The 21,515-nt window shown below is 37.8% G+C and overlaps 1 long non-coding RNA gene across 4 annotated transcripts; it reads left to right on the top strand.

Moving 5' to 3' along the window:
* Positions 1-38: 38 nt before the first annotated feature.
* On the top strand, positions 39-20,692 carry LOC108704888. 4 transcript variants are annotated; one of them, XR_001933689.2, is made up of 5 exons: positions 39-178; positions 17,113-17,295; positions 17,837-17,898; positions 19,485-19,608; positions 20,024-20,692. It is a non-coding gene; the product is annotated as an uncharacterized LOC108704888 (long non-coding RNA). The 4 variants fall into 4 exon arrangements; XR_005961562.1 differs by having other exon boundaries at positions 19,485-20,692; XR_005961563.1 differs by lacking the exon at positions 39-178 and adding an exon at positions 719-1,585 and having other exon boundaries at positions 19,485-20,692.
* Positions 20,693-21,515: the final 823 nt, after the last annotated feature.

The raw sequence follows: 21,515 nt of genomic DNA, 5'->3' as shown, positions 1-21,515 counted from the left end.
TCACGGGCATGTGATCCTACATGTGACCGCTCCATTGCGCCTTACCTATTCGTGAGCGGCAAATTCAAACATGGGAAATTGTTAATGGGTTCTAGTGACCGGCTGCGGACTCATACCGGAGGGTGGCTTTTTTTATATGGGGAGGCTAAAGTTGGCTATACACAGACTAACTTACAAGGTAATTTGTATAATAATTATCAACCCGATAACTACTCACAGTTCCCACTGACTTCAGTGGAAAGTGCTTACGGTAATCCAGTAAATACTAGGAATGCACTGAATCCAGGATTCTGCCTTTTTCTGCAGGATTTGGATTCAGCCGAATCCTTCTGCCCGGCTGAACCAAATCATAATTTGCATATGCAAATTATGGACGGGGAGGGAAATCGTGTGACGTTTTGTCACAAAACAAAACGAAAAATGTTTTCCCCTTCCTACCTCTAATTTGCTTATGCAAATTAGGATTCAGATTCCGTATTTGGGCGAATCTTTCCCAAAGGATCCAAAATAGTGGATTCGGTGCATCCCTAATAAATACCCTCTGATTTACTAGTACCTGTGCTGAAATAACTGTATTTATGCGGTCGGCCCTACCTGTCAGTGCAGGACGTCTGGGGTTAATGTTCTCCCCTCTGGAGGCAGGACAAACAGTAACTCTTTCTTGAGCTCCTCCTCTTCCCATTCTCCACTTCCTCCCATCAGTTTTTTGTTTGTCCTGCTCGGGGACGGACATATTTTCCTCCTCTCCAGAATTTTTAGAATTTTATCAAGCCAGAATACGACAAGAAAAGGTTCTTGTGTGCTGCACATGAAGAACATTCCAATCTCCATACCCTTGATCCAGTCAGGGCCTTACAGAAATATGTCATTCAGACCAAATCATTTCGGAAGTCAGAGTCTCTCTTTGTTTACATGGTGGCCATAGTGCAGGTAACAAAGCATCTAAACGAACTATTGCTCGATGGATAGTGTCCACCATACATACAGCTTATTCACTAGCAAATCAACCGTCTCCTGTTCATACTAAGGCTCATTCTACAAGGAAGGTCGGTACTTCCTGGGCATTTTTCAACAATGTTTCTCCGGAGAGCATTTGCAGAGCTGCAACTTGGACTTCGCTGCATACTTTTTCCAGATTTTACAGACTGAATTTACAACACAAAGCCGACTTTCAATTCGGCAGAGTGGTTCTACAAGCAGCTAATTCAGTTTAATTCAGTTTTACATGTATATAGTTCCCTCCCTATTTTTGGACGGCTTTGGGACATCCCCAGACGTCCTGCACTGACAGGTAGGGCCGACCGCATAAAGGAGATTTACTTACCGATAAATTCCTTTTGCGTAGGCCCGTACTGTCAGTGCAGCATCCCACCCTGTTTTTGCGGATGCCGCGTTTTTTTGCGTAACTTAGTAAGATATCAGTTCTCCACTCGCAGACTTTATAACAAACTGATGGGAGGAAGTGGAGAACGGGAAGAGGAGGAGCTCAAGAAAGAGTTACTGTTTGTCCTGCCTCCAGAGGGGAGAACATTAACCCCAGACGTCCTGCACTGACAGTACGGGCCTACGCAAAAGGAATTTATCGGTAAGTAAATCTCCTTATGGGCAATAAGAAAATATTTTGTGGTGTTTTGTTGCCCAACGTTCGGATGCTGGGCTTTCATTTGGAGGGGTTGAACTTGATGGACTTTTGTCTTTTTTCAACCCAATTTAACTATGTAATGTGCATATAAAGTGGATTTTTTAACTAAAAAAAAAAGTCTGACTAAACCTTTTCTTTAAATGAAATTCGCCTAACTGCCTTCCCAACCAGCTGATCCAATCCAGTGAATAATCAGAGTGAATAATTTCATAACAGGCATATTATATATAGTGAGTGGCAGTAGGCAGTGACACCCCCTCAGTATAGCGAATAATGGTACACCAGGCACATTATCTAATGGATGCAGAAACATTAGGGTTAGATGGATCCAGGGTAAATGAGTAGCCAGTATCACTTAAAATGCCCCCCTGAACACTGGGTAACATACAGTAAATGCTGTGCAAATTGTATTTATCATGCCACCAGAAAGCAATGAAGGAGAAATCCAATGCTAATGCCATCTGTATAAACTACCTCAGTAAAATCATAGGTTAATGCAGTGCAGTTGCAGTGCAGTTTCTTGTTGAAGAGACTCAGTACATGTATAAGGTAATTTCATGTATAATCTTCTCAGATCAGGATGAATGAATACTGCATTCAGCATTAACCCTTATCTTGCCCATACATGTTAATCTGCTGTTCATATCTATCACTCTACCATTTAAGCAGCTATCTTGTATTTATAGCTTTTAATATGTATTAAAACCAATGTTTAATCCACATGGGAAGGGTTTTAGTAAAAAAATAGCAGGGTTTGCTATGGCATGAGAAGGGTTAATGCTGGTATGGTGGGAAAAGTTAGAAAGCCGCAAACACATATAAACAGGATTATCAAAGCATTTGCCTCCTTAACCTTTTAAATGCCACAGATCGTAGAATCTACGTTCTGTGGCAAAGGTACTTGAAATGCCGGGTTCTGGACCGGAGGAGCGGCTGTTAGAGCCGCTCGCTCCGTTCCTCCTCGATCCCCTGCCCCTAGGCAACGAGCAGAGCAGGGGATCGAGTGGCCCCTGGGGCGCGATCGCCCAGGGGCCCCAAAACAGCAGCAGGCACGTGTCACTTACGTGTCCTGCTGCTGCAGCCTACACTGCCGAGATCAGCTCCGCCCCCACAGCAGAGGGACAGGAATCACGTCGCAGATCTCTTCCTGGGGCCCTTCCTGATCGTTTGCAACAGTCTCCAGCAACTTTTTCAGGTTAGTACACACACAAACACACCAACACACACTTATTACAGTAATACACACTTAGATTCACACTTACACACACTTACACATACATTTTTGGGGATTGGGGGGGTCACTTACACTCACTGCACTCACACACACGTGTACAAGTGCACATAACATGTAATTTACCAATTGTACACACGCACATACATGGCATTGTTTTTTTTTTTTTTTCTTATCGCATCGTCTCTTTTTTTAGCTGAAAAAAATGTTTTATTGCCATTACGAATAGCGTATTCGCTAACCGTACTGTGCAATACCTTTTGTATGTTATTTTGGTGATCATATTGCAATTTTGGGCATTTTGGTGCATTTTTAGCCATTTTATTGCATTTTCAGCTCTGCATATGTTGTGTTCACTTGTTTCTAGCCGTATAACCTATTTGGCCCAGCTAAAATATCCAAACTGTGATTCTGACGGCCGATTACACTAGTCTGGAAAAAAAACATTGATTTTTGTGGTTTTATTGGATTTTTTTGCATTTCACTCTTTACTGCCTTATTTTGTTTTGCCTTGTAAATTTTATCTACTATATATCCATTTAGGGGTCTCTGTACGCCACATAGTTTGGTATATCTATGCATATTGGGCATCAAAGTTTTCAGTAGACCCCTGGCGTTCATATTTAGGATGTTTTATGCTGATACGTTATGAAATGTGGGGCATATAATGGGGTAAAATTCAAGCTTTGTGACGATTTTCAGAAATTTGATAAAAACCGTTACGTTCAGCATTGATTTGCAGTTTGTCAGTTTGAAGTAGAAACACATATTTATCAATATTGGATTCGTCAGAATGTGTACTTTCTGAAAATATATGGTTTTCTGGGGTCTCTGTACTGTTAGGGGGTCTAATGTCGCATAATACAACCCAACAGTTGCTTATATTGCTGCAGCCATTGCGTCAGCCGTGAAAATGTATATACACTATTTTCATTTGGGAGTCTCTGTGCGCCACATAGTTTGGTATATCTATGCATATCGGGCATCAAAGTGTTTAGTAGACCCCCGGCGTTCATATTTAGGATGTTTTATGCTGATACGTTACAAAATGTGGGGCATATAATGGGGTAAAATTCAAGCTTTGTGACAATTTTCAGAAATTTGATAAAAACCGTTACGTCCAGCATTGCTTTGCAGTTTGGCAGTTTGCAGTAGAAACACATATTTACCCATATTGGATTCGTCACAATGTGTACTTTCTGAAAATATATGGTTTTCTGGGGTCTCTGTTCTATTAGAAGGGTCTAATGTCGCATAATACACACACCAGTTGCTTATATTGCAACAGCCACCGTGTCAGCCGTGAAAATGTATATACACTATTGTCATTTGGTGGTCGCTGTGCGCCACATAGTTTGGTATATCTATGCACATTGGGCATCAAACTGTTAAGTAGACCCCTATGTTTATATTTAGGATGCTTTATGCTGGTAATGATACCTGGACAATACGATGCTGGAAAGTTGAAGCTTTGAGGCAATTTTCAGATATTTCACCAAAACCGACAACTTTGGGAAAGCCTTGCGACTCAGTAATTTGGAGCAGAAAGGCATGGGTACCCATTTTAGATTCTGTAGAATGTGTACTTTCCAAAAATATATGGGTTGGGGGGGTAAACATATATTTCTGTGTTTTTACCCCACAAAAATGCAGTCAATGTGTTGATTTTTCATTAGCTGAAGTTACCCCCAGGACTATTTGTATGCGCTAACTTCATTTTGAGGCCTCTAAATGCCAGGTAAACCTATGAACAATGGCCACCAAAATGTTCGGAGGAACCCTGGCAATCATATTTAGGGTGCTTTTTCTTGGTACGTAATGATACATGGGTGATATGGTGCTGGGAAGTTGAAGCTTTGAGGCAATTTTCAGATATTTCACCAATACCGACAATTTTGGGAAAGCCTTGCGACTCAGTCGTTTGGAGCAGAAAGGCATGGGTACCCATTTTAGATTCTGTAGAATTTGTACTTTCCAAAAATATATGGGTTTGGGGGGTAAACATATATTTCTGTGTTTTTACCCCAATGTGTTGATTTTTCAGTAGCTGAAGTAAAGTCCTGAACAATTTGGATGTGCTAACTTCATATTGGTGTAGATAGCGAAGAAGCACGCACTCCATGGACCAACAAATATAATAAAAGATCTTTATTGGAACAGCTAAAACAATGATCCTTACGCGTTTCGTATCCAAAGATACTTAGTCATAGGCATAATTGAAAACAGCCGTGAACTGACATTTAAACAGGTAAAAAGGATATGACGTATAAATCAGTGATCCTAAATTTTTAAATTTTAACCCTAAAATTGTTTCAGCTGAAACGAAATTTCTGCTCTTATACATATTCTTAAATCAAGTTAAATAATTATATAATTCTAAATTAATTTACAAAGTCACCGTTAATATGATATTTCTTCACATATTTTTTATATAAGACCATCTAGATAGAATGCTAAAAAATCATAAGTTACGTAAGTTAAGATCGTAAGTTACATAAATTTTAATCGCTTCAAACTTAGCATCAAATTCAAGAGTATTCATTTACGTCATGAAACTTATATTAGATATAGATTTGTATCACATTGTATTCATATCATGGACTCGTATCACATTATATTCATATCATTATCAAACGTTGAATTTAAAGGAGAAAAGACGGAGGCGTAACTCAGATCATATTACAGCAAAGACTCAGAGAATGGCGATTAGTTGAGCTTCATTAAAATCGGTTGAACTAAAGTATTAAATCTGATCTATTACCAACTTCATTATGCTTTAGATCGAAGCACTATGCCAAATTAGATTACTATCATCTTGAAACAAGTTCCCCAAAACTTAGTGTGTTTTTACAGATTTAATTGCAACAAATAAATAATCAAATAAATAAACAAATCCATTCGTATATATAAATAGTGCTAATAATAAATCACTGATAATAAATAAAATCATAGTGATGTCAGTGTCCTTGGTGAATAAAATTTTGTTTTATTTTATTATTTTATTTTATTTATTTATCTAATGTGCTATTCCATTATTTTAAAGTGAAATACCATATTTCATTTTATTTAATTAATCTTAAATTCAATTATACTTTAACTAGTGTCTAAAAAATATCACAATTTGTGCTTATGTGTTAATCCATTGATTATTATATCATTTTACTAGAATGTGTTTTAAATAAACTAATGTGCTAATTAATGTTCTAATTTTTCAAATTTTAAATTCAATTTTTTTTAAATTTTTAACATATTAAATCATTAAATTATTACGTTATTAAATTATTAAATTATTAAATTCTTAATTTTCAAAAGTGACTTCCATATATCTATATCAAGTTACTAATTCATAATATAATAGACTTGCCCAAACAACCCACTTAATGTAAATCATATGTCGTACTAAATCTTGTCTCATGATTCATAGTGCTTCATATCCATCTAACATATCAATTCCATACGAAATTTAGAATATTAATCATTAATCCAAACCAGTCTACAATCAAAAACGAAACCCATTTTCATATTATACAGGACCTTAAACGTGACAAGAGATGTCAAACCGCAAGTTCAAACCTAATGGCTGTCTAGTTTCTAATGTAAAAATCCAATATGCTTCCCTGTAAAACAGTCTCTGCATCCGATCTCCACCTCTTGTGGTTGGGGTAATTTTCTCTATCCCTTGAATTCTTAAATGTGAGCAATCACCATTACTACAGACGAGGAAATGCCTCGAAACCACTGTAGAAGAACTGCGTGAGACTATCTGGCTGATGTGTTCCCGCATCCGACATTTAAGCTTTCTAGAGGTACAGCCTACATATTGAATACCACATTTTGTACAGGTAAGTAAATAAACAATATAGGTCGAATTGCAATTAATAAAATCTTTGATCTTAAACTTCTTTTGGGTATTTCGGCTAATAAACTCCTTCGATTTAAACATAAAAGCACAAGTTATGCATCGCATTGCACCACACTTAAATGTTCCGGTAGTATTCAGCCAAGACGTTCTCACTACATTTCTGTTAACCTCACTTGGGGATAGAATGTTGCCCACTGTCTTGGCTTTCCGCGTCACAAATTTACAGCCTTTCTCCAGGACCTTTCTTAAGTTTCCATCTCCATTCAAAACAGGGAGATATTTCTTAATTATTTGCTTAATTTTATAGTACTGCTTACTAAAAGTCGTAATAAACATTGGCATTTCCTCCTTCATTTTTCTCTTCTGATGGTTACTACTCATATGATCGCATAAGAGCTCAGATCTCTCCGTTTTTAACGCTCTACCAAAAGCCTCTACTAAGTGTTCTAAGTGATATCCTCTTTCAAGAAAGCGATTCCGCAGCTTGATAGATTGCAATATAAATTCTTTATCTGTGCTGCAATTTCTCCTTAAACGCTGAAATTGACCTATGGGTACAGCCTTAAAAACATGACCAGGGTGGCAGGAATCAGCCCTCAAAAGTGAATTTCCTGCTATTGGCTGTCGAAAAACTGTGCTATTAATTCCGTGATTCCCTCCAGTGAGTTTCAAATCTAGGAAATCTATAGAGAATCTGTGAAAAGTGCAAGTAAATCTCAGGTTCCAATTATTATTGTTTAGTGTTTTTACAAAATCCATAAAATCAATTTCAGTGCCCTGCCATATATATAAAAGATCATCCACATATCTTTTGTAAAATTTAATGTGTTCCACTCCGTGCACCAATCCATCAAAGAAGTGCACCTCCTCCCACCACCCCATATAGAGGTTGGCATACGTGGGAGCGAATTTCGCACCCATTGAGGTGCCACATCTTTGAAGATATAAAACGTGATCAAATTTAAAAAAATTATGTGTAAGCAAAAATTCAAGTGCATTCAAAATGAAAATTTTAATATTTTCTTCATAATTACTATAATGATCCAAGTGATACCGTACTGCTTCAATCCCCTTGTCATGTGGGATGCAGGAATACAAACTCACTACATCAACTGTAGCCCAGCTATAAAAACCGTCAATCCAGACAAAATCTTTCAAAATCTGCAGCACATGTTTTGTATCTCTTAAATATGAATCAAGCCGCTTTACTAATGGTTGCAATAGCATATCAATCAGCTCAGCCAAATGCTCATTAAGCGAACCTATACTCGAAACAATAGGTCTACCTTCAGGGGGACGCTGTTTCTTATGTACCTTTGGCAAAACGTGAAATATGGGGATTTTAGGATTAGCAGGTAACAAATAATCTCTTATCTTTTCATTGTAAATACCATTACAAAACCCAATATTCACCAAATCCGTCAGTGTACATTTAAAAGAGCTTTGGGGATTTATACTTAGAACCTGATATGTACTTCTGTCGTTCAATTGTCTTTCCACTTCATTTATGTAAGTCATTCTATCCAAAACTACAACTTTTCCCCCTTTATCAGCTTTCCTTATTACGATGTCAAAGTCATTTTTTAATGTATCAATAGCTAACCTCTCACCTGCAGTTAAATTGGTTCTATAGTCCCGTTTCTCTAAGTCATCAAACTTCAACTGCCTTAAATCTCTTTCAACCAAATCCAGTTCATTTTAGGGGACTGCATATTGATGCATTTCAGGATTTGGTTGAAAGAGATTTAAGGCAGTTGAAGTTTGATGACTTAGAGAAACAGGACTATAGAACCAATTTAACTGCAGGTGAGAGGTTAGCTATTGATACATTAAAAAATGACTTTAACATCGTATTAAGGAAAGCTGATAAAGGGGGAAAAGTTGTAGTTTTGGATAGAATGACTTACATAAATGAAGTGGAAAGACAATTGAACGACAGAAGTACATATCAGGTTCTAAGTATAAATCCCCAAAGCTCTTTTAAATGTACACTGACGGATTTGGTGAATATTGGGTTTTGTAATGGTATTTACAATGAAAAGATAAGAGATTATTTGTTACCTGCTAATCCTAAAATCCCCATATTTCACGTTTTGCCAAAGGTACATAAGAAACAGCGTCCCCCTGAAGGTAGACCTATTGTTTCGAGTATAGGTTCGCTTAATGAGCATTTGGCTGAGCTGATTGATATGCTATTGCAACCATTAGTAAAGCGGCTTGATTCATATTTAAGAGATACAAAACATGTGCTGCAGATTTTGAAAGATTTTGTCTGGATTGACGGTTTTTATAGCTGGGCTACAGTTGATGTAGTGAGTTTGTATTCCTGCATCCCACATGACAAGGGGATTGAAGCAGTACGGTATCACTTGGATCATTATAGTAATTATGAAGAAAATATTAAAATTTTCATTTTGAATGCACTTGAATTTTTGCTTACACATAATTTTTTTTAAATTTGATCACGTTTTATATCTTCAAAGATGTGGCACCTCAATGGGTGCGAAATTCGCTCCCACGTATGCCAACCTCTATATGGGGTGGTGGGAGGAGGTGCACTTCTTTGATGGATTGGTGCACGGAGTGGAACACATTAAATTTTACAAAAGATATGTGGATGATCTTTTATATATATGGCAGGGCACTGAAATTGATTTTATGGATTTTGTAAAAACACTAAACAATAATAATTGGAACCTGAGATTTACTTGCACTTTTCACAGATTCTCTATAGATTTCCTAGATTTGAAACTCACTGGAGGGAATCACGGAATTAATAGCACAGTTTTTCGACAGCCAATAGCAGGAAATTCACTTTTGAGGGCTGATTCCTGCCACCCTGGTCATGTTTTTAAGGCTGTACCCATAGGTCAATTTCAGCGTTTAAGGAGAAATTGCAGCACAGATAAAGAATTTATATTGCAATCTATCAAGCTGCGGAATCGCTTTCTTGAAAGAGGATATCACTTAGAACACTTAGTAGAGGCTTTTGGTAGAGCGTTAAAAACGGAGAGATCTGAGCTCTTATGCGATCATATGAGTAGTAACCATCAGAAGAGAAAAATGAAGGAGGAAATGCCAATGTTTATTACGACTTTTAGTAAGCAGTACTATAAAATTAAGCAAATAATTAAGAAATATCTCCCTGTTTTGAATGGAGATGGAAACTTAAGAAAGGTCCTGGAGAAAGGCTGTAAATTTGTGACGCGGAAAGCCAAGACAGTGGGCAACATTCTATCCCCAAGTGAGGTTAACAGAAATGTAGTGAGAACGTCTTGGCTGAATACTACCGGAACATTTAAGTGTGGTGCAATGCGATGCATAACTTGTGCTTTTATGTTTAAATCGAAGGAGTTTATTAGCCGAAATACCCAAAAGAAGTTTAAGATCAAAGATTTTATTAATTGCAATTCGACCTATATTGTTTATTTACTTACCTGTACAAAATGTGGTATTCAATATGTAGGCTGTACCTCTAGAAAGCTTAAATGTCGGATGCGGGAACACATCAGCCAGATAGTCTCACGCAGTTCTTCTACAGTGGTTTCGAGGCATTTCCTCGTCTGTAGTAATGGTGATTGCTCACATTTAAGAATTCAAGGGATAGAGAAAATTACCCCAACCACAAGAGGTGGAGATCGGATGCAGAGACTGTTTTACAGGAAAGCATATTGGATTTTTACATTAGAAACTAGACAGCCATTAGGTTTGAACTTGCGGTTTGACATCTCTTGTCACGTTTAAGGTCCTGTATAATATGAAAATGGGTTTCGTTTTTGATTGTAGACTGGTTTGGATTAATGATTAATATTCTAAATTTCGTATGGAATTGATATGTTAGATGGATATGAAGCACTATGAATCATGAGACAAGATTTAGTACGACATATGATTTACATTAAGTGGGTTGTTTGGGCAAGTCTATATTATATTATGAATTAGTAACTTGATATAGATATATGGAAGTCACTTTTGAAAATTAAGAATTTAATAATTTAATAACGTAATAATTTAATGATTTAATATGTTAAAAATTTTAAAAAATTTGAATTTAAAATTTTAAAAATTAGAACATTAATTAGCACATTAGTTTATTTAAAACACATTCTTGTAAAATGATATAATAATCAATGGATTAACACATAAGCACAAATTGTGATATTTTTTAGACACTAGTTAAAGTATAATTGAATTTAAGATTAATTAAATAAAATGAAATATGGTATTTCACTTTAAAATAACGGAATAGCACATTAGATAAATAAATAAAATAAAATAATAAAATAAAACAAAATTTTATTCACCAAGGACACTGACATCACTATGATTTTATTTATTATCAGTGATTTATTATTAGCACTATTTATATATACGAATGGATTTGTTTATTTATTTATTTATTTGATTATTTATTTGTTGCAATTAAATCTGTAAAAACACACTAAGTTTTGGGGAACTTGTTTCAAGATGATAGTAATCTAATTTGGCATAGTGCTTCGATCTAAAGCATAATGAAGTTGGTAATAGATCAGATTTAATACTTTAGTTCAACCGATAGACATTTTAATGAAGCTCAACTAATCGCCATTCTCTGAGTCTTTGCTGTAATATGATCTGAGTTACGCCTCCGTCTTTTCTCCTTTAAATTCAACGTTTGATAATGATATGAATATAATGTGATACGAGTCCATGATATGAATACAATGTGATACAAATCTATATCTAATATAAGTTTCATGACGTAAATGAATACTCTTGAATTTGATGCTAAGTTTGAAGCGATTAAAATTTATGTAACTTACGATCTTAACTTACGTAACTTATGATTTTTTAGCATTCTATCTGGGTATATAATAGATGGTCTTATATAAAAAATATGTGAAGAAATATCATATTAACGGTGACTTTGTAAATTAATTTAGAATTATATAATTATTTAACTTGATTTAAGAATATGTATAAGAGCAGAAATTTCGTTTCAGCTGAAACAATTTTAGGGTTAAAATTTAAAAATTTAGGATCACTGATTTATACGTCATATCCTTTTTACCTGTTTAAATGTCAGTTCACGGCTGTTTTCAATTATGCCTATGACTAAGTATCTTTGGATACGAAACGCGTAAGGATCATTGTTTTAGCTGTTCCAATAAAGATCTGTTATTATATTTGTTGGTCCATGGAGTGCGTGCTTCTTCGCTATCTACGTTGAAATTACTCCCCCAGCTACGGGTTCGGGGCGCTGCACCCGGGCCACTCTGCAAATTCGGTGAGTTCTCATATATACAAAGATTGCCGTGTTTGAAACTTGAATGTTGTGTACTGATTGAAACTACACCCTCCAACGATAGACCCAGGGTCTTTACACCTGGGTCCTACTCTGCGCTGGGTGAGCAGTTAACTTTTGGCTTTATTTGGGGACTAAGCCGATAATAATTTCCTTCATATTGGTGTCTCTAAATGCCAGATACTTTGGTAAACCTATGCATAATGGGTACCAAACTGTTCAGTGGACCCCTGGCAATCATATTTCAGGTGCTTTTTCTTGGTACCTAATATAGTTTGGGATATGCGGAGCAGCAAAATAAAACCTTTGAAGTGATTTTTCAGAATTTTGAATTTTTTTTAGAAAAACTGCTATGTTCAGACAAGCTTTTATGTCTGGTAGTTGGGAGTAGAGAGACATAGTTACCCATTATGTAATCGGCAGAATGTGTACTTTTCAAAAATGTATGGTTTTCTCGGGTAAACCTACGGTTTCAGGATTTTTTGCCTTGGAATCTAAAGCATGCCATTTTCTGCCTTAGTGCTTTCAAAATTTGGTAATATACTGCAGGAGTTTTTGCTGTACAGAAGTCCTAAATCTCCATAAAACTATACATATCTGGTATTGGCACGTTCGAGAGACATAAGGCTTTCCAAATCAGTTGGATTTTCATCCGTAAAATGAAATATTTTTTTGGTATAAATTGATATACGATGAAAAATGGTGATTTTTCATTTTTTTTGGTATTTAGCACTATAAATTTTTTTGCACAGGTGGAAATACATGAAAACTCAGGCAGATTTAGAAAGCTCAGTTTCTACCGAAAAAAACAATGTATAGTTTTCCTAGGTAAACTAGGTTTCCCCTCAGAAAATGCCCCTAAAGTGAGAGAGCACAAAATGCTTAAAAACGGCTGGCATTTCGCGTAACCAAAATGTGAAATTCTGCTGGCACTTAAAAGGGTTAAGGTCTAAAACTGGCATTATTTATAGAACTAACAGAGGAGTGGGGTCACTGGGGTGGAGGGCTGATTACCTCTGTGTCAGCAGCAGAAATGTAATAAATCCTTACAGAAATTCCAGCTCTCTGTGACATCTCCACTCCATGCTGCTGGTTTTGCCCTCAAAGTCTAACTCCCGGTGCAGGAATTGGATTGGTTGGAGAGAGGTTCAAAGCTAACCTTCAAGCCAATCTAATTGCTCAGAAGTAGTACTGGGACTTAAACTCTCAGGGCAAACCAATCAGCATGCAAGCTTGCCTAAATGAAGGAAGATGCCTGATTACACTGCAGTGTCACAGGCCAGAAAATACAGGGGGCCCTGCAAACTCCTCCCATGCTTCTCACCACACAGTTAGCAAAGGTCAGGGAAAAGGGTTTTATATGTTGTTTTCCTCTGTTTTTTTTTTGTTTTTTTTATTACTTTACTTTACACTTATAAAAGTGTCAGACAGGTTTGGGGAGGCTTAGCCTTCCCTAGCATTATAGAAAATCCGCCTATGTGCGGACTCTTGACAGGATCTGCAACTAAATTACCAGGGTTGTCAACTTGTATTGTAGGTTTAGTACAGTTTGCAACCTCTACCTCAGGTTTTGGGCAGTTCATTTTGTCGCTGGATGTTTGTATGGATTGAAGGGATCACTGCCTCTGAATTTATGTGGGATGAGGGGGATCACATTGAACTTATGTCAGGTAGATTGTATTCAATATTTAGACACCCAAATGCAGCTACAATATTGTTGTTGGAGCTGGGGGTTTTTTTTTACCATTACTCTCACACAATTACGGTGCAACAATGGCAAGATTCATTAACCATAAACAGGTTTGCTTTTCTGCCATGCACTGAAAGTCTCCCTTAATGGAGAATAATGTAATGGACAACTTGGGAACAATAAATTGTATAGAAACTGTTGCCTTGGTGTTTCATGAGCTGACGGAAAATGTGGAGCGCCCAGTCAAGTAATAGAACATGGGATAACGGTCACGAGAGGGACTTTTATTTAAGGAGAGGATCATTGCTTTGGGGTTAATATTGTGAGTATATATATATATATATATATATATATATATATATATATATATATAATGTAGTAAAGATGACCAGCAACACCGAGTTTTTTGAAAGAAACAAATTTTATTCAAGTTACATGCAAAGCCGACGTGACGTTTCGGTCCACTCAGGGACCGAAACGTCACGTCGGCTTTGCATGTAACTTGAATACAATTTGTTTCTTTCAAAAAACTCGTGTTGCTGGTCATCTTTACTACATTATCTACCTATTTTACCTTGCACCTGAGGTAAGCTGCAAAGGCGGTGTGCTGCCCACTTGGAATCATTATATATATATATATATATATATATATATATATATATATATATATATATATATATATATATATATATATATATATATATATATATATATATATATATATATATATATATTAAAGGAACAGATCAGTGTAAAGTTAAAACACTGGGTAAATAGACTGTGCAAAATAAAAAAATGTTTTCAATATAGTTAGCCAAAAATGTCATGTATAAAGGCTGGAGTGATTGGATGTCAAACAGAATAGAACAGAACCCAACTTCCTGCTTTTCAGCTTTTAAGGTGGCCAAACACGCCAGATTAAAGCTGCTGATATGGGTCCTTTAGACCGATTCGGCATCTTATCTGCCCGTGTGTGGGGACTCCCAACGGGTCCCCCCCAATCGATATCAGGCCAACAATTGGGCAGATACAGATCGAGCAAGTTTGATTTTTTTCTTTGATCCAGGATCGCATCGGCTAGTTGATGCGGTCCTGTGACCCGTCGGCGCCCATTCACAGCATTGTAATCTGATCGTTTGGCCCCAGGGCCAAATGTTCGGATTAACCTGATATCGCCCAGCTGTTAGTGGGTATATTGGGTTAGGATTCGCTCGTTTGGCGACCTCTAATAGTGTATGGCCACCTTTTAGTCAGCAACTCTCTCTGGACATGATTAACTAAGTGCTTCAGTGAGTGCTTCAGAACAGACCCCTGCAGCTTTCACTGTGAGCAGAAAAACCTCTGAACCTATGTGTCTTTCAAAAGCTCACTGACAGCTGCTAACACTGGGGGGGGGGTACGGCCGGGGCAGAGCCCTGAGACAGTAATGCCGGTGGGCCCCAGCCCAACCCTGACAACATATGTAAGGGCACAGCCTGCCGCTAGACAAAGTCAAATGTGGTAATAACTAAGCTGGTATGCAAGAATATGATAGAAAAAATGTTATTTCAGATACAGGAGCATACAACAACCAGCATCCTTCCTGCTAGTGCAGGAATATGTGGAAGTGCCACAACAGGATCAAACTTTTTGTTTTATATGTGAAATTTGTTACTGAATTTACACTTCCTACACTAAATGCAGAACCCCCTGTAGCCCCTCAGAGGGGGCCCCGTTACTGCCTCAGAGATCTCTGTATGTCTCTAGCCATTGCTAAACTACCCAGCTGTCCCCGTGATAACTAGTAGCTGAGCTGTAGTTCAGTTACAGACAGAGATCTAAGCAGGGCCATCATTAAATGGGAACAGGGCGGTCTAGTCAGGGGTCACAGGAGATCTGATGGGGGCCCTGGTTCTAAAGCTGCTGTTTATAGTTTATTAGTGTTGTTTCAGAATGTGCAAGTTTGATATGTATGCGATTGGCTGTCAGTTACTGGAATATCATGCCTTATCTCAGTGACATCACTCCCAGCTCAGCTCTGATTGGCTGAAAGCTGCAAGGAAGGTGATTTAACGGCTCAGGTACAGATGACCGTTATTTCATTTCTGGAGTGCAGCAGATCCATTCACGGGGAACAGGGGGCATATTTAGATTACACAAAGGGCAATATTGGGTGTTTTGTTACCCATCATTTATAGTAGCTTGGGTAGTGGGGCCATCGCTCCCAAAATTGCCACACTGCCTACCAATCTAATTGCTTGGGGAGCTGCTTGTCATGAAGCTGTTCCAAATGGCATCTGTGTGACAAGCAGAAATGGGGGGGGGTAATTTAAGGCAACTTGGCATTACATTCCTGCAATAAATACACTATGATTGTATAAGATACATTGTGCTCTCTGGGTATTACTTTCTAAACATGTGAAGTTTCTGCAATTGTACACGGGAACTGCAGCCTGTTGAGAAGCACGGAACATATATTCAAATAAACTCAGTATTAATTGGATACAGATACCTAGATATTAAACTTATACAGGGTATCGCCTGAAAATGGGTTTCTGATGGCAGCCCTGACCCCCAATCAACTAACACATGTGGGTGTCAAAGTGCCTAAAATCTCCCCATATGCCATCTCTAATAGGAGTGAGACCATAAAAACTTATAGTTCTAAGGCAATGGGTGTTTGGTTTATTTGTTGTTGCATTTGAAGCATTAGAAAAAATGTTCTGCCTCTGCTGTAAATGCCAACGGTCATTTGCCAACTGTCATTTTACAACGGTCGCACTCATCCTAGAAACAGTCAGTGGCCTTAGAACTAGAGTGGGTGACAGTTCAGCTTAAGTAGAAAGACAAGTAGCACAAATCAGAAGAATAAATATCTGCCCTTAGGATTCCTGGGATTATGGGTGCAGGGGCACTGATCAGAACACAGCTGGTTATGGGAAGCAGGCACACTGGGGAAAGGGAACCCAATAGGAATATGGAGATGACCCCTGTATTAATATAACCAAGGATTAATAGGGCATGATGGGATCTGTAGTGCTGTTACAAGCCCACCATGATCATGACATTATAAGCAATACAAATGCTACCTACCTCTTATGGTCAACCCTTATAGTACATAATGGGAGATGATGAAGGCCCTTTCCACATGCCAGTGATAAAAGCCTACATCCTGATTGTCCAACATTTTTGTTAGCTAAATAGCACACCCAACAGCAGTCAGACTCCCTCACTTCCAATTACAGCCTTATAGTGAATGCATTATGGGATCTGTAGTTTATGCATTGGCATACTATTTTTAATCACAGTGTAGAAGGATAAAGAGCTGACTGCCATTTAGGGCATCTGGGGCTCTAGAAGTGTCAGGGTCCACAGCACCCATTATGCTCCTGCTCACAATCTCTTATTATTTCTCCCCAAAAAGTGAAATATTCCAAGCGATTTGCGAGAGACCGATTTGAGAGAGAAAGTGATTGTGAGAGAGACCGCAAAAGAAGAAGAGAGAGAGAAGCAAAGAGAAGAGAGAAGACAAAGAAGAAAGAAGACCTTGAGTGACCCCCTGCCAGAGATTAATAATATTTTCTCATTTGGGATCCTCTGGACAAAGGTACTGGTCCTGTATTTCCCCCTCTATAATATGCGCTTGCAACAGTAAGGTTAGCTTATCCCTTGGCTGTAGAAGTTGCCATGCTGCTCATTATAGATGTAGCTATAGCTGTTCTTCTTTAGTCTCACCTTTGTGAGTTGGGGGATTTATCTGTCCCTGCAGTCACCCTTGGTTGGTCCCAACCCACTATTGTCCCTGAAATCCAATGTACAGTCCCCATCCCAGCAATGTACTTTATACCACTACTATAAACTAGACTGTATGCTTTTCTATTCCAGGGCACCCCTAACATGGGACTCCCTTGGAAAATTTCCAGGGTGGGGCAAATGATATATTATGTAATTTAAGGCAGGTGGGCAACCAATCGGAGCATTTGAATAGTTCCAGTTCAACAGGTTCAGTAGAAGCACAAAAAAGAGGCATAATATCGTGGCAGATAAATCATATTAGTAAACGTGCTTGTTCCTATGTGCTGTCCCTATACATATGGCACCTCTCCACATTAACTCTAACCTTCCCAAATCTCTATATAATATTGCAGGGGTGTCGAAGATGGGCTTGTGTTCAAGCAAGGACCGCCTTTACATAAAAGGCTATCGCCAGGTAAGGCTGCTCTCTAAAGTGGCTGCTGACAAAGGTACCCAAGGGGTTAAAGGGAATACTAACCCAATTATTAACATTGTGTATCTTTCATGTTAATGTCATTAAATAGAAATATAACAGGGTTTAGTTTAGTGTTTGCCCTGAGCGTTACATTTCCCATATTTACAGTTAAAACTTACTAGTGAGAGTTGCCATGTTATTTGCTCTGTCTGTAGAGATCATAGTTACATAGTATACATAGTACTTGTAAAGTGTAATCATGTCCCCTCGCAAATGCCTTTTTTTCCAGTGAAAACAACCCCAACCTCTTCCATCCCTCTAACAGATTTAGTTGCACGTCTCTGCACTCTCTCCAGCTCATTTATATCCCTCTTAAGGACTGGAGTCCAAAACTGCACTGCATACTCTAGATGAGGCCTCACTAGAGACCTATAGAGAGTCATAATTATGTTTTCATCCCTTGAGTTAATGCCCTTTTTTTGTGCAAGACAGAACTTTATTTGCTTTAGTAGACACAGTATGACACTGCCCAGAATTAGACATCTACAAAAACCCCTAGATCCTTCTCATTTATAGAAAATCCCAGCACACTGCCATTTAGTGTATAACTTGCATTTATATTATTTTGCATAAACTTGCAATTATTAACATTGAACCTCATTTTCTGCACAATTTAGTTTCATCAAAAATAAAACAGTACTTTCAATGCCCACCTCCAAGTCATTAATAAACAAGTTGTAAAGCAAGGGACCTAGTATAGAGCCCTGTGGTACTCCACTAACAACACTGGTCCAATTAGAAAACGTTCCATTTACCACCACACTTTGTAGTCTATCTTTTAGCCAGTTCTCTATCCAGGTACAAATACTATGTTCCAGGCCAACATTCCTTTATTTAACCAGTAACCTTTTGTGTGGCACTGTATCAAATGCTTTAGCAAAGCCTAAGTAAATCATATCCACTGCCATCCCAGAATCGAGGTCCCTGTTTACCTTTTCATTAAAAGAAATTAAGTTAGTCTGGCAAGATCTATTACGCATAAAACCATGCTGGCACACACTCATAGTATTATGATTTGCTATAAAGTCCATCTTTTATTAACCCTTTGAAAAGCTTTCCTACCACTGATGTCAGACTAACTGGCCTACAGTTTTGAGGCGGGAGAACAGGATCCTTTTTTGAATAGAGGCACCACATTAGCAATTTGCCAGTCTCTCAGCACTATGCCAGACCTCAATGAATCCTGAAAAATTAAGTAAATTTTCACAGAGCTAAGCTCGCTAAGTACCCTGGGATGAATACCATCTGGGCCCAGACCTTTGTTAATCTTAACATGTTCTAGTCTCTTTTGAATTTCCTCATGTGTTAAACATGCATCATTAGTTTTATTACTAAAATTGGGACTATTAAGAAGGAAACCTTCATTAACTGGTTCCTCATTTGTGTAGACAGATGAAAAACAGTTCAGACCACCCTCTGATACTAAAGGTCCCACCCCTTCCTGCTTAATTTTTTTACTATTAACATATTTAAAAAATTATTTTGGATTCTTTTTAAAAAAATATCTTTTTCCATATCAATTTTAGCTTGCCTTATAGCTTCTTTGCATGATTTATTGGCCTCCTTGTACCTTATAAATGATTCGGCTTAAATCCCTCTACAAACAACAGATAAACTGGGCAATTTTCAAGTACATGGAAACATATCCAGGTACAGTATCTAATGAATTTATTTGTTCAATTATTACTATTTTGTATTAGGGCTGATGTATTGAAAGTCATTGCAATGCTGTGATTTTGTGAAAAACAATCACAAAAAGAACATATAAATCCTGCGCAGCTGAAACCTATTGAGATGCCATAGAAACTAATAGGAAGTGTATCTTCATAATTTTGGCAAGGGATTGGGATCAAATTGCTTGAAAATGCAGAGAAACTTGTGATTTGCAACTTGTCCCATAATCACAGAGGGAAATGGTACATTCGCATTTAGTGATGTTAATTTGCATAACTGCCATATTACTGATTAAAATCCCCCAAAATGTTATAGAATTTCTACAGAGATATCACTTGCTAAGGTAAAACCCTTGGGTACAAGTTTAACGTTATTTTGTTTGGTTTTGCAGAGAGCCCACCAGCCACAAGCACCGTCGAAATTTACACTGTACCGCACATCGTTTTCAATCCATCCCTCAAAATGCAGAAGTCGGGTCTGCAGACTGCCTGGGGCCCAATGGAAAGACAGGAATGCAGGGTTCACTTTGTAGCTTAATGGTGCTCATGTTTATGCAGCCATATTCCCTTCTATTTAAGTTCCCTCCACCGCAATTCCAACCACAGTGTCCCTAATTTCCCCAATTATTTCTACTGTAATTCCACCAGTGGTGCCACACTTACACCTAAAATATTGTTCCATAGACAAGAGCACCCTCAAGCCACTCGGTAGACCCTGCATTTCTGTCCACTCCATCCCTCAGACTGCAGAAGCCCGGGTCTACAGGCTGTCTGGGGTCCAATAGAATGGAATGTAGTGTTCACCTTGTAGCTTAAAGGCGCGCATGTGTATGCTGCCATATTCCCTTCTGTTTCCTTCATCCTGCTTCACTTGATTTAATTTGGCGCATTGATCCTGGGAGCTAATCCGATCGCCGTTAAGGGGTCAGGAAAGAATTTTTCCCTCTAGTAAGCAGATTGTCCCAAGCTTGCCAGAGGTTTTTTGCCTTCCTCTGGATCAAATAGTGCAGTTTATCTAATTATTATCAATAAAACTGTGACTTACACAGATTTAACATCAAGTTGCTTTGTGTGTGTCTTTATTCAGGGTATTGGTCACATTTGGGAGGGGTAACAGATGGGGTGGGTGGGGTGAGAATGGAACAAATAAGAAACACTAAAAAGTTAAAGAAGAATGAAAGTGAAATCTACTCATGTTCTTGTTTTATAAGAAACCCAATCAGTGGGAACCAAGTGAGCTTCAAAGCAGGAAGTAGTTTTCTGTTCTGTTAAACATTCAGTCACTCCAGTCTTTATACATTACATTTTTGGCTAACCATATTAGAAACATGTTTTTTTGCACAGCCTATCTATTTACCCAGTTTTTCTTTTTATACTGAACAATTCCTTTAAGCTCAGCATAGCAGAGGAATTCAAGCTGCCATCACCTTTCTGCTATGGAGCACTTTGGAAGTCAGATTCAAGCTCAAGATTTAAAAAAAAAAAAATTTGAGTAAACCAGACCTAGTTCTATAGCTTATTTGAGGATGAATTAAGTGTTAAAAAATGTTGGTGTTACTGTTCCTTTAAAGATAAGTTCTGTCATCCCATTGTCTTTACTATAGAGACTTGACAGGGCTGGTAAACACTTGTAGGCTGCAGCTACATTTATATGCAAAATGTATTTCAATAAGTGGGGAGAAGTTATTGTGGAACGGGTTGCTACACAGGACAGGATATGGTTAAAACTTAGCTGCACAAGGGAGATGAAGGCAAATTATAGACAAACTGAAGGGAAAGGATAAAGTGAATGTATGTGTACACTTTGTGGAGAACGTGAGATAACATATCTTTTCCCTCCTATAAGTGTAATGCAACACCAAAGGTTTTGTTGAGCAAAATGTT

This window comes from Xenopus laevis, chromosome 5S (genome assembly GCF_017654675.1).
Source record: "Xenopus laevis strain J_2021 chromosome 5S, Xenopus_laevis_v10.1, whole genome shotgun sequence".
NCBI lineage: Eukaryota > Metazoa > Chordata > Amphibia > Anura > Pipidae > Xenopus > Xenopus laevis.
Note: the sequence above shows the minus strand (reverse complement) of the source record. Positions and strands in the feature narration are given on the sequence as shown.